Source organism: Marmota flaviventris, chromosome 7 (genome assembly GCF_047511675.1).
Source record: "Marmota flaviventris isolate mMarFla1 chromosome 7, mMarFla1.hap1, whole genome shotgun sequence".
In the NCBI taxonomy this organism is placed as follows: domain Eukaryota; kingdom Metazoa; phylum Chordata; class Mammalia; order Rodentia; family Sciuridae; genus Marmota; species Marmota flaviventris.
The window spans coordinates 4,067,069-4,080,620 of record NC_092504.1 but is presented as its reverse complement, the minus strand read 5'-3'; the positions used below and the strand labels follow the sequence as shown (position 1 = coordinate 4,080,620).

Here is a 13,552-nt window from a genome sequence, read left to right as displayed (position 1 = left end):
TACTAAAAACTCCCAATGTCACAAAGGGGACTAAATGCAGGTGTGTGTTCACCAACCTGACCCCAATCACCCAGAGGAACCTCTCTCAGCACTTGCCAAGACACAACCACTGAGACATATCCAGGTTTGCTTTTCCCACTGCCTGGGAGCACCCCTCTTCCCAGGAGTCACTGCAACCCTGCATCCATAGAATGTTTGCCAATGTGACATATCATGGTACAACTTAATATCTGCACAGAAAACGTAAGTTCACCGAAGCCCAGTGCCAGGTTCATTGTCTTTGTGTTCCTCCTGCCGCTGACATCGAGGGCATCAGAAGCCCTCAGCAAAAGATGATGAAGACAAAGGGGAGAGGGCCAAGAAAAGCTGGTCACAAACAGCTCTAGAAGGGGCTTGAGGTGAAGAGGGTCACCCACACCGTCCATGGTGCCAGAGCCAGGCAGCTCATTGGCACTATTGCTCCACATACCAACAGGTGAATGCTCTCCCTACCTTGGCCTCGCACTGCCCCTGCCTTCCCCAACCTCAAGACAGCTCACCTGGGAACCAAAATGTTAAGAAACTCTGCTTCATTAAAGGAAGACTTGTGGGGAGGTAAACAGATGGAAAGATTATCAAAGGCTGAATTGTGCACATTCAAATAATTTTGTTTACAAAAGATGAATGGTAACTGAACATGAACTTGGGGATGCCCTAGAATGCATATCAAACAATGTTGGCCAATTAAAAGCATAAATGAAGCTGCCTAACCCACACTAAAGTTCTAGAGAATATCAAACATTTGGAGTTTTAAAGAAAACACGGATGCATTAAAGTATTAATGACATAGTTTTATTAATCTTTGTCAACACAATATTTTACAACTTAGAAAATCCTGGTACATTCATAGTTTCATTTGACCCTCAGAAAATCTCTTGAGTTAGGCAGAACAGGCATTACTAACAGCTAACGTCCTTAATGGATGACAGAACTGAAGTTCAGAGGAGAACTTGGACTTAACAAAAAGCCTTTCAGAGCCAGTTTCTGAGTCCCCTGAGCAAAAGAACAAGTGTAAGCTATCCTTAATATACTATTCTTATTTATATCCTGTCAGCATTGAAAAAGGTTTTGAGCAGCCTGCAGTAACAGACATCTACATAATCAGAACTTGACAATGAAAAAGAAAGAGAAAACCATTGGCAGGCAAGGAAGGCAGGAGTGAAGGGTAAAACAAAGACTGAGTCCTATAGTCTAAGAAAAAAAAAAATCTCTGAATTTCTAGTTGTAGGCAAAAAATACTTAAAGGAAATAAGATAATTCATAGAATCACCATAATCTGAAAAAGGGACATATCATCATTGTTTAAGACACTCCTGGCAGCCACAGCCACCTCTCAGACACCACACCAATGGCATCAAACCAAGGAGTGCTCCAGTGGTGGGTGAGTCACATTCTCTGTCCCAGCCCTGGGCAGGAGCACATAGGCCAATTCTGAAATGTACACCTCAAAATCTATCTCCTCTACCCCCACACATCCCCTCCAGGAGACCCCTTTTTTCATTGAATCAACATAAAAATCAAGCCTGGTACAAACAACAAACATTCTCAGTGAAGAACAAGCATTAACTAGTTAAGTCTCAGTTAAACCATAAAGAATATCCAATCCAGTTTTTCTAAAGTGAGATTCCCTAACTAAACAAACCCCCTAGAGCATATAACAAATAATCTTTTTTAATTAAGAAAACAACACAAATCAAAAAAAAGCAAAAAGTGCTACTTATTTACGTGAAGTCATAATACAGTAGCATCACTACTTGACCAAATAGCTATCATCTCTTTTTAATCCCTGTAATCATCCAAATAACTAAGACTGGAAAAGAAAATTGTGTACCCTTTCTACAGAGACATGTGGCTTGAAGAAACTCAAGCACACCAAAATTCCCCCTCACCAAATAGATAAATTGAAAAGGGGTTTAAGGTCTTAAATTCCTTAGAGTTGGAGCTCCCTTATAGGTCATTTAACATATGATGCAACTTTTTGCAAGTTGTAATTTTAAACTATGCTTTAAGCTGTTATATAAAGCCATCAAGTAGATGCTACTTGAGACAGTCTCAAAATTCTATTTATTTTAGATTCTCCAAAATAAAAACTCTTATGAATCAGGACACAGAAAAGCCTAAAGTTGGCAGACTTCATATTAAAAATTGACAAAATGCTCCTGAAGAAAAATCTGCCGACAATTTCATAAAGGAAAAAAAAAAAACTAATGGGGTAGAATTAAGATGTTGCAAGTATCACATACTTGTGAAGAATACACAACACCAAAAGGTTACTTAGGGTCACTGTAGATGTTTGTCCTTAACACTAGATAGTATACCCCAAGCAAACAATCTTGTTTAAAAGAAACTAAAAAGGAAGAAAAGGAGCTTTCTCTTTAGAATACATTTTCAAACATCTCTACCATTTGTACCATTGCCACTGAGAGAATTTTCCTCTGCTATATTTGGTTGAAAAAAAAAGCAAAAGGTTTAAGGCAGCAGGTGGTTAACTGAGGGTCTTAGAAATTATCTGGTTTAAGACCCTCAAAAGTGAGGAATCTGAAGCCCAGATGAGGCAGTCTTACAGGAGCAAACAGTAAATTTATTCCAGACCCAAAATTAGACTCAATAAATTCTAATCAAGTACTCTGTGCTATGCAAAAGACACTAGGAAATAACAGGAAAAAAAATTAATCTAAAGCCAGCCCTTTGGAGAGCCAAGGATCTGCAGGTTTACAATAACATGAAAGACTGGATTCAGGGTATAGAAACAGGACCTCTCTGGCTACACCTCTTCCCTGCTCAGGGCACAAACTGTGACTCCCTATCAGAGGATATTTCAAGCTGTGCTGCAGTTAACCACCTACTGCCCAAACCCACACTGTCTCTGAAGACATCAGGCAGAGAAGGCTTATGAGATCAGGTACCACTAAAAGGAATTTGGGCAAGCAGGAGCTGAGTGACTGGAACTGGGGGTAGCAGCACAGGTGAGGACAGAACTGACAGATTATGTAGGGCCCTAAGCTTAATATGGATCTTACAGTAGTGCCAGCTAGCTGATTAGCACAGCTTTGTCTTTCTTGTAGACCAGTTATGTGGACACCACCTCTTGTTGAAAAATAATTTCAGGTGGGACATTAGCATTTCTGGTGACTGCTGTTGTTTTCCCTCAACCATAATGGTTGGTAAAAAGCAATTGCGGCTTTGGGTGATTTTGCACCGCTGGGGAAGAGAATCTCCCTGGGACATAATAGATGTTTTCAAACGTTTGATGAAAGGGAAAATGATCCCACTTAGGGGCTGAGAAACACAGAGGACCTAGGGACAGCTTCAGGTCTTCCCCTCCATCCCAGATGGGAGGTTCCCCCTCCCCCAACCTCATCCTAGCGCTGACTTCATAAATCTGACCTCCAACTGTAACTGCCTTGGCCTCTTTCCCTGGGTGTGGATTCTCCTGCTTCAAAAGCATTTTCCAGCCCGCCAAATTCTTGGGAGAGTTTCCTCCCCTCTCCAGGCGCTGAGAGCTACAAAGTTAAATCTGGCTTTCCAGTGTGTGCGTGTGTGTGTGTGTGTGTGTGTGTGTGTTCGTTCCAGTGTGTGTGTGTGTTTCCTCCTTCTTCCTAGTGCTAACGGAAGAAATCAAGAAGCACTGGGCAGAGGGGCTCTGCTCCCTCCAATCACAGCCAGCTCCCAGACCAACAAGCATCCCTGCTGAGCAGGAAACTCAGCAGCCAGACGCGGTCCTAGCCGCGGTGACAACCCCGCGCTCCCCTGAGACCGGTTAGGGTAGGGGAGCTCAGCCTGCCGCTCCCGCAGCTGCTCACTCTGCAAATAATAAATCAAAGAGCGGTCGACAGGGCGTCCGCCCTGGGCCAACTGCGCCCCCCGCCCCCGCACAGCCTGGCGCACCCCGCGGGCGCACCGCCCCCAACACACAGCTGGTGGCGAAAAGGGACCACAGCCCCACAAGTCACAACGGACGGGGCAGAGCCCCCGCGCGCAGGTCCACGCTGTCACCCTCAATGACACACTGAGGTAGGATACGGAGACCTGGTCCCCACGAGCAGTTCCACGCTGTCATCCTCAATGGCACTGCGATGAGAGTCGCTCATCGACTGTGCCACTGTGGGGCACGGAGACTCGGCCCCCACGCGCAGTTCCACGCTGTCACCCTCAATGCTGAGCCGCTCACAGCACAGTGGGACACAGAGACAAGACCCCACGCGCGGTTCCACGCTGTTACCCGCAGTGACACACGAAGACCCAGTCGCCAGGCGCAGTTCCACGCTGTCACCCTCAAAGACACACTGAGATGTGAGCCACTCACACATGGGTAGGGCACGGAGACCCGGGCTCCACGCGCAGGTCCACGCTGTCACCCTCAATGACACACTGAGATGTGAGCCGCTCACACCGCGGTGGGGCAAGAGACAAGGATCCCAGGCGCAGGTCCACGCTGTCACCCTCAAGGACACACGGAGACCCCGCACTGGCCCACCGAGTGCCTTCGGTGGCACAAACCCAGAGAGCCTGCCACTCGACCCAAGGGCAGGGAGGGAGCCCCAGGCGCGGGCCCGCGGCCGCCCTCATCGACACGCGGGGACGGTGGCCGAGCCCGACTCGCCGGGCGGCCGGGACCCCACGCGCGGGTCGCAGCAAGCGCGGGGCCTCGGTGCCGCCCTGAGGCGAGACAATGCCCCGGCGCACGGCGGCGCCACAGCCCGGTCGGTCCCCGGCGCGGTCCCGCCCCGCCCCGGCCCGGCCCGCAGCTCAGGGCGGCGCCCCTGGGACCCGCCACGGCCCGGGACCCCCACCCTGCTCGTCACCTCGCGGGCCCCGCCGCCCGCCTCACCTCAGGCCGCGCCTCGAAGCGCCGCTCCCGCCCGGGCGCCGGCCGAGAAAGCGCAGCCCGTAGCGGCAGACTGCAAAGCCGCGGCGCCTCAACAATGGAGCCGGGGCGGGGCCCTCTGTCTCGGCAAGCTCCCGGCTCCGCCGGCTCCGCGCGGGGCTGCGGCCGGCGCGGGGATGCGGCCGCGGACACTGCGCACGCGCGCGCAGCCCCGCCCGCCGCAGCGCCCCGCCCCAAGGCCGGCGCCCGGGCCCGCCCTCCAGCCAATGAGAAGAGAGGAACTTGGAGGGGGCGGGGCCTGGGAACAAAGGGAGGCAGGGCGGGGTCTGGCAGGCTGGCCTGGATTTGGGGCTGCCCCCTGCGAGGCTGCTGGAGGGCTCAGCACAAGGACACTGGGTCTCAGGGCAGCAGCCAGTGCTCACCCCAAACCCCGAGCTCAGGTTGTAGAACTGAGAGTGAGAGACAGGCATGCTTTACAGAGGGAAACTGAGACCCAAGAAGCAAGATCACCTGGTGCCCAAAGTTACATAGTCTCTTCCATCGTTTGCCTTTTAGTCATTCAGCAAACATTTCGAAGCATGCCGGTGTTTGTTAGCAACGGAGTGAACTTGGGCTTCCCTTGAGGAGTTCTGCCAGGCAGGACCATTTCTCCATCTCACTTTAATGTCTGAAAATGTTGCAGGGGACAGACAAGGCAAGACACCAAATAAGAACAGAAAGCAGGTTTGTTTGGCTATAGCCAGGTTCGGAGGGCACAGCTTTCACTGTAATCCATCAATCCCCCTAACCGCCAGTTCAGGCAGTTTCAGAATATACCCAATGTGTAAGGGGGGGTGGGGGAGGCTCAGAAGTTCACAGTCTGCAGAAGTTCACATAAAAGCAGCTTTTTCTTTCACTGTTCTGGGCAAGTTAACCCTTCAAGGACAGCACCTGAGAAGGGGGAGAGCTACTTCTCCCTTTCTTCCCTCCCCTGCCAGCTGTGACCATGGAGCCCAATCAGTAACCTCTTCTCTGTATCTTTGAAATGTAAACATCTCTGTGAAGCCCCAGCCTAAGGCCAGAGGCCTAGTTAAAAGAATGTTTTTCTTAGCACACTCTGCATTTGCGAACACACTCTACAAACTATTATGTATGTTGTTATTTATGTTAGATAGTCCATAAATGCTTGTGAAAAACTAGTAAAGGGCATTCAGCACCCTGGAGTGCTGATCTCTTCCAGGCTAGTGGCCAAGGAAGACAGAGCATCAGGAAATAGGGAGTTTAACTACATTGAACTTCTTTGTAGAGATTCTTGTGCTGACAGTCCTGAAATCAATTTTGGGGAAGATTTCTGGAGAAGCTTAATTAAGATTTTCTGTGGAGGAGGAGGTGCCACTACAATAAAGGAGTTGGGATTAATCATGCCCTTTCCTGCCTCAGAGCTATTACATTGGCCATTCCTCTGTCCACCTGCCACCCCCATTTACCCAGTACCGGCATGGAAAACCTGTCCTGGTGTAATCCGAGCTTTGCAAGGTCTGAGTTTTCCTCTACCACACTCTCACTGGCTGCTTCTCCTCTGCCTCTAGGACCCACCCCCACCCACTTCTCTGCCCAAGCTGACATGGTAGGGTGTCCCCTGGCTGGAGCCAGTGAGCTGTTTGCATGAACACCTTTCCAGGACATCTCACTGTCACTAGCTTCAAACACCAACCACATGCTTTGGTGTCTGCCAGATCCCTCCAGCCCTGACCTCCGGTACCCCGCTGGACTTACAGGAGGCATCTCAGACTACTCATGGCCAGAACAAAGTGCTTCCTTCTCCACCCCAGCCTGCTCCTCCACGTGCTTCCCTTCAAGGTCAACAGCCTCTCTGCCCCACTCACACCCCCCCCAGCCCTCCCCTTTCCCACAGCAGCCAGGCCACCTCCTTATGGACCTGCTGGACTTTTCCATTTGTGTAGGCCTCTGCTCCAGGAGGTGAGACCTCTCTAGGAACTGATGGGGGCAAACTCTGATTCACTTGTGTGTTCAGAATAGGAGCTGGTGTCCTGAGGGCAGGCCAAGAAGGCTGGCAGGATGGATGACAAGCAGACACGTGTTGACGGTGGCAGGGGCTGGCCCAGACCACCGCCCTTCACACGCATGCATACTCCCGTGCACACTTGTGTATGTGCACGCGCATACACACACACACACACACACACACACACACACACTCGTGCACACTGCTGAAAGCCTGGGCTCTAAGGGGATCTACCAGCCAAGTTCCTCCATGAAGGTGAGAAGCTTCCCCACCCCTTTCCAGCCAGAACCTCACTGTGGCTTGGGATGTCCCCACTGATCAGGAAAGAAGACTTCAGGGAGTGACCCCATAACTATGAAGGGCATTGTTCCAGGCCCCAGGTCTCAGCACATGGCCCAAACTGACACACTTTTCTCTACATGCCTGACCAACTTCCACTGACCCTTTCAGTCTCACCCTTAAAGTCAATTTCCAGGAAGGCCTCATGACCACCCCCCAACACCAGGTACAGCTGTGGCAGCCACACCCCAAGTCGCCTCCCATGATCCATGCCCTTGAGAGCAAGCAGAACCTGCGTCTCAATTCTGCCCTTGAAGGTGGCAGTGGTGATGAAGGGTCACCTTTATGGTCATCTTACATTATATAGGACTCCACCCAAGTGTACTAGAGAAGTTTCACCTGAAGGCTTTTGGAGAAGGAAGCTGTCTTGCTGATGGGCCTTTGAAGAGGCCCACCAGACAATGGACAGGCTCTGGGATCTGAGGATGGTCTGCGGGAGGCAGCCAGCACAGAGCTGATATGATAATCAGGGAAGAAATAGTGTGCGCACCGAAGTCCTGTTCCACCAGTGTCGCCTACACGATGCCCATTTTTAGACTGTTATATATTGATAGTTCATATTGGTTTACATTTTCAGGGAAAACAGAAACTTCTCTGATATCCAGAAATAATGTCAGAAGAAAGACCCCAGCATGCTGGCCAAAGGGAGAGGACAAGCCCAAACGCAGGGGAGGAAAGGAAAGGCCGCCTGCCAGGGAGAGTCTGCAGGTGAGAGGGCAGAGACCAGGGCCTGCTCCTGCCCCACTCCACAGGCGGAGCCGTGCACAGGCGTCTCTTTCTCACAGTGGTCCATGACTCCAGGTCAGCTTGGAGTTCAGATGGGCTGGCTGCCCAGAGTGAAACCCTGAGCCTTCTCACCAAGTCCATCAGCACATGCCTTTGTCCGAGAGTGGCCTCATGGTAAGTGCCATCAGACACCGTGGAGGAAAAGAGCCTTTTCTAATTTAGGCCATATATGTATGTTGAATTCATTTATATAATTCCACTTCCTATGGTTGGTTGATTTTTGCTTTTTTAAAAAGGGTTTAAAGGTTTTCTCCAAGTCTGTGGATGACATAAACATCCACACTTTCTAGAGGCCTCAGTGAGAAACAGTTGACTTCAGACCAATCTCACCTATAAGTATTGAAGTAGAATTCTGAAATAAAACATCAGCCAAGAACTCAACAGCACATCAAAAAGCAGAATAATAAGATACCTCATTATTCTCTAATACCTATGAGTATATTCTATTATAATAATAATAATAAAGAAGAAGAAATCCTGAACAGTAGTTTTCCTCTGTAATGCAAAGATGCTTTAATATCAGACAATCCATTAATAGATTAGCTTGTGTGAAAATGTATTCTAACACGAAAAATTCAGATCATCAACTCTGAGGAATCTGCAACAGTGGGCCTTGGTTCGTCCAGCATGATTTCCAGGTGGCTTCCATGCCGAGGGATCGCGCTTGATCCCGAGTCCCCGGCGGGTACATGCAAGTCGGTGACTCAGACCCAGTCATCTGGAGCGGCTTCATGTGGCCAGCTGCTTCCAGATTCCTCTCCTGGGTCTGACTGGTGACCCGGCTTTGGCACCCTTCCAGCCTTCTCCACCATGACTTCATGTTTTCTTCCCATGTCACTCAGGACCTCCATGAGGTTGATGTCTGGGCAGAATTCACAGCCATGCTGACTTGGCCACCCACCTGGGCCCCAGGGAACTGATTTCATTTCCTCCTTGTGGTTCTTTTTCGGGTAGTCCAGCTTCAAGTGTTTGAACTGTATCCCTAGGTCAGTCCCGGCCCAGGTCAGCCTGCCCTGTACCTTTTGCCAGCATTGACGTTGGCCTACATACTCAGATGCAGGTCTTGCTCCAAGTCTCACTTGGTCTGGGAGTTGCATGAGTTAGCTTCACATTACTACAATGAAATCCTTGGACAGTGGAATTATGAAGATTTATTTAGCTTACAGATTTGGAGGTGTCAATCCAAAATTTAATGGCCCCATTGGTGTGGGCCTCTTGTGAGTGTGGTCTCTCCTGGTGGAGAGGTAACAAAATGCTCACATCCCCAGCCAGGAAATAGAGAGAGGATAGACTGAGGTCCCACAGTCCCCTTTGAGGGCACACCCCCCACAACCTAAGGACCTCCCATGGAGCCCCACCTCTGAAAGGTCCACAGCATGTCCCAGTAGTGCTACCTTGGGGAGCACTTACGGATGGACTTTGGGGGGCACTATCCATATTCAAAGCTCGGCAAGTCATCTGCTGTGGGCAGGGTGCTGTCATCTGCAGGACAGTCGTGGAGTTCTCAATTCTGGCTCCAAGAATCTCCTCCCACGGAGCGGCTGGCTGTGGGCAGGCCTGGGCCCTTCATTTCCAGCTCTCCATGGACCTGCTGCAGGGTGTGCCCCACGTCCAGGTGGGAGGACAGGTGGTCCCTGAGGTTTGTGTGGTGACCTGGTTGCCCACCGGCAGCCCATTGAACCCAGCCAGCAAGCCAGCTTAGCAGCTATCACAGTCCCTGCAGGAGAACTAGTCTGTGAAATGGGCAGAGGCCGTGGACCCCCAACACTGCCCAAGCCCCCATGGATGCTGAGCAGGAAGAGTGCACAGAGCTGCCACCCAGGCCTGGAAGGACAAGAGCTGTAGGCATCCAGCCAGGAAAGGTAGTCTGAGTGTGGGTGGCTGAGAGCTGACGTGGGGAAGCACCGGCAGGCGTGGGGCTGGGGTCGGCAGGGAAGGAGCCACAGTGGCAGCGCTGGGCAGGGCGCAGAGCTGATCCTGAATGTGTGGGAGGAGTCCTCCCAGAGGCACAGCAGGCCTTGGTGGAGCACCAGGAAGGGGTTGACTCACACGGGCATCTTGGCCTGGCTCCTGGATGCGCCATGCAGCTTCCTGTCCTCAGGCCTGGGCTGGCCTGCTGCCTCCCTGCCTGGAAGGCCCTCCCCTTGCTGGCTGACCCCACTCACCCCCCTGGACTCACTCCAGGGGAACTTGGTGTTACCTTGGAGGCCTCCCAGACGCCCCGCCTCGCTCCTGCTAGCTTCTCACTGTGCTCCCTCCCTCCAGGCCAGCAGAGTGGCCCTGAGTTGCCAGTGACTATTGCTTTGCCATCTCTGTGGGCTTGCGGTCGGTCCTGGCGGTCAGGGACAGGTCTCCTTTATGTCTGTTCTGAGATATTTGGATGTAACAGTGGGAGAGGGAAGTCAGCTCATGAGAGTCTTTGTAGGAAGAGGGCAACTCAGCGGGGCATTGAGGGATGAGCAGGAGCTGGTCCTTCCAGGCAGCAGGAGGAGGCTTTGCAAAGCCACAGTGTTGGGGAGCGAGGTGACAAGAAGCTGCTCAAGAAGCAAAGGGGGCCGGAGGAGGGGGGTAAGAAGAGGCTGCAGAGGGAGGCAAGGCAAGCGGTGACTGCAAGGAGCCCGGATTTGAGCAGGAAACAGATAGTTCCCCCAGGAGCTCAGTCAGTCTGCACTACAGAGAGATGACTGTGACCATGGAGTGACATGGCATGTGGTAGAGACACTTGGGGGGTGGCAGGAAGGCGGGAGCAGTGGTGAGCCCCTGAGTGCTCTCTGGACCTCCTGCTCTACTGTTCCTGAAATACGGTCCAGCCACGGGCCTGGCACCTCTGGTGGTGCCCCAGGAAGTACGACCTCCTCCCTCTTCCATCTGCCAGAGGTGCTTTCAAGCTCTGGTATGCCCTGTCATCTCTGTGGCTCAGTGACAGCATACAGTTAGGTCTCTGCAGAGCCCATGCCCTGCCCAAAGGGAATGGGGAGGCCGCTCACCAAAACCAGGGAGGGGGGATTGGAGCGGAGGGGGCTAGCTTCTGGAGTGGCCCAGTTTTAATGATATAATGTGCATAAACTGTGTGATTCATGGGCTCACTCTGTAGCAACAACCTGGGACCCCAGAAAGGGGAGGGAGCAGAGGGGCAGAGGACAGACCACAGCCAGGAGCAGACCTGGCTCCTGGCAGCTCCTTAGAGATCAAAACGTGGGCAGAGAGAGGCCCAAAAAGTAAAGGGCAGCTGCCTGGGAGGCCGGGAGGTAGGCTTGCGCTGGGTTCAAGGCCGTGAGACCGACAGCAAGACTTGACTGTGAGCAGTGGAGGGGCTCCATGTCCTCAGCAGCCAGGTTCATCTAGAGGTCTCAAGAGCCAAGGGTGACAGAAGCCTCGGTACCCCATGGGCAGGCCTCTCTGACAGACAGCACTGCCCTCTACCATCTAGATTACAGCCAACTGCCACCCTCACTGGCACAGTGTTGAGTGTCCCACAGCTGGAGCCCAGGAATCCAGCCTTGCCCATGACCTCCTGGGGGAGGCAGGACCCCTCCTCAGGGGTCTGGAGGGAGACAGCCTCCCAGATCATCTCCTGAGCTGGGCACAGCAGGTCATGGTGCAGAACTCGGTGCCTCTGGGTGAAAACCCTCCAGGAGGGCGCTGTGTGTGGCTGGGACTTGGAGGGTCTGATGGATCTTCCTGTGGCGGGGGGAGACCTGCCTAGAGGACCACGTGGGTGGTCCCCTGCAGAAGGCAGTAGCCGGGGCAGCTGAGGACTCCAAAGTCCTCAAATTCACAAGAAGAGCCCCCCAAGCCCTGAAGATTAGTCAGAGGGGTGGGTCCTGTGCGTCCGTGCCATGGAACCAGCCTCGCCAGCCTGTGGTCCAGTGGCCTCCCGTTCTCAGACACATGCGTACTTGCTTCCTGGACCCCTCTGCAGTTCTGGCCAATGACTCTGACTAGAGGCACCACGTGTCACTTGTGAGCCAAACACTAAGGCCAGCTGGGGGACCACCCTGCTCTCCCTGCCTCAGCTCGGATCTGAGTTCGGTGGCCTGCAGGGCATGGTGGCCCTGGGGGCACATCCAGGAAGGAGACTCTGCTGCCTCTGACCTCTCCTTGTCCCATCTGTCCCGGGGCCCCTGACACCAGCCCCAGGTGGTGCTGATTCAGGATGGTACTGTGGGCAGACTCTGAGATGGCATGGGAGACTGAGCCGGACTTAGCCCTGGGGGTGGAAGGGCATGATACTGTGACATGGATATTAGGCCTTGTCTGGTTCCCGGCATACAACTCCTAAAACCCTTGGAATCCTCAAAGTGCTGTTTGCATGCTAATGAACTGTCCTTTGGCTGGCAGCCACTAACCATTTCCTAGATGGGGCTGGTCACAGGAAAGACAGACAGGATGAGAGGGCTGGGATTTTCACCCTTGCCCCTAGCCTCTGTAGAGGGGAGAGGGGCTGCAGTTGGAGCTGATCTCCCAGGGCCGTAATGTAATCACTCCTACTTACATAATGAAGGCTCCATAAAACCCAAAAGAATAGTGTTCATGTGGTCCTGGATGGCTGGAGGGGACAGTGCCTGGAGGGCAGCCCCAGGGAGCGCTCTGTGCCCTCCTCCTCTGCCTTGACCTGTGCCAATCTTCATCTGCACCCCTGGTGATGTCCTTTATGATAAGTTGGTAACATAAGTGTATCATGAGCTTTGTGGGCCACTCTAGAAAATCAGGTGAACACAAGAAGGGGGTGGTGGGAATCCTGATTTATAAAGGGCCTGTCAGAAGACCAGGTGAATCCATCTGGGGCTTGTGGTTGGCATCTGGGAGGGGGTAGTGTCTCCGGGTGGGTAATGTTAGAATTTAATTAAGTTCATGGACACCCAGCTGGTGTCCACTGAGAGCTCTGAGGTCGGAGCCTCACAGTGCACCTCCCCACGCCCAGGTCGGGCACAGAGGGGTGTGCAGCAGGCAGGAATACAGGTTGCTGCACCAGAGGGGCAGATCCCCCGGCCTCCTGGGGCTTCATCTCAGGTGGGGGCAGCCATACTTTTTCACCTTCTGAAGCTACCCAGCCACTGGCCAGAAGTGGCTATTCAGCTTTCAGTGAATTAAGATTTAAACCTTGTGTTAAATCCCCCAGTCACTATTCAAACAGTGGTTGCTCTGTTGGTGAGAACATGGATCTAGAACATTCCCAGTATCGTGCAAAGCACAGCTGAACAGCTCTGATCTGGAAGCATGGTGCCTCAAGACACTTCCAGGTGGGCACAGGACCCAGAGCCCATCCTGTGGTCACTGTGGAGCACTGGTGGCCTGTGAGTTGGACAAGGGACACATGGGCACACCATGACTTTCTCATAGAGGCCAAGCAGTCTCCTGGTTAGTCTCTTCAACCTGCCCTGGGGCAGGCAGGAGCCAGGCCCTACCCATTGCTACCACTGGTACCTGGAACTAGCCTGGGGAGGGGCTGAGGAATGCTCCTGAGCAAGCCGAGGCCAGACCAGGCGCTTCCCCTGGGTGGGGGGTCCCTCCTGGGGCCTGGCCCTGCTCCTTGCGCAAGCCCACAGCCGCTG

General features: G+C 52.7%; 1 protein-coding gene across 1 annotated transcript in view; it reads right to left on the bottom strand.

The window, feature by feature from the left end:
- Afap1 (actin filament associated protein 1) overlaps positions 1 to 5,014 on the bottom strand; it is a 132,800-nt gene extending 127,786 nt beyond the window's left edge. Inside the window, exon 1 of the mRNA XM_027937741.2 lies at positions 4,871 to 5,014. The gene's annotated coding sequence lies outside the window, so the exon portion shown is untranslated. The remainder of the gene's footprint in view (positions 1 to 4,870) is intronic.
- Between the last annotated feature and the right edge of the window lie 8,538 nt (positions 5,015 to 13,552).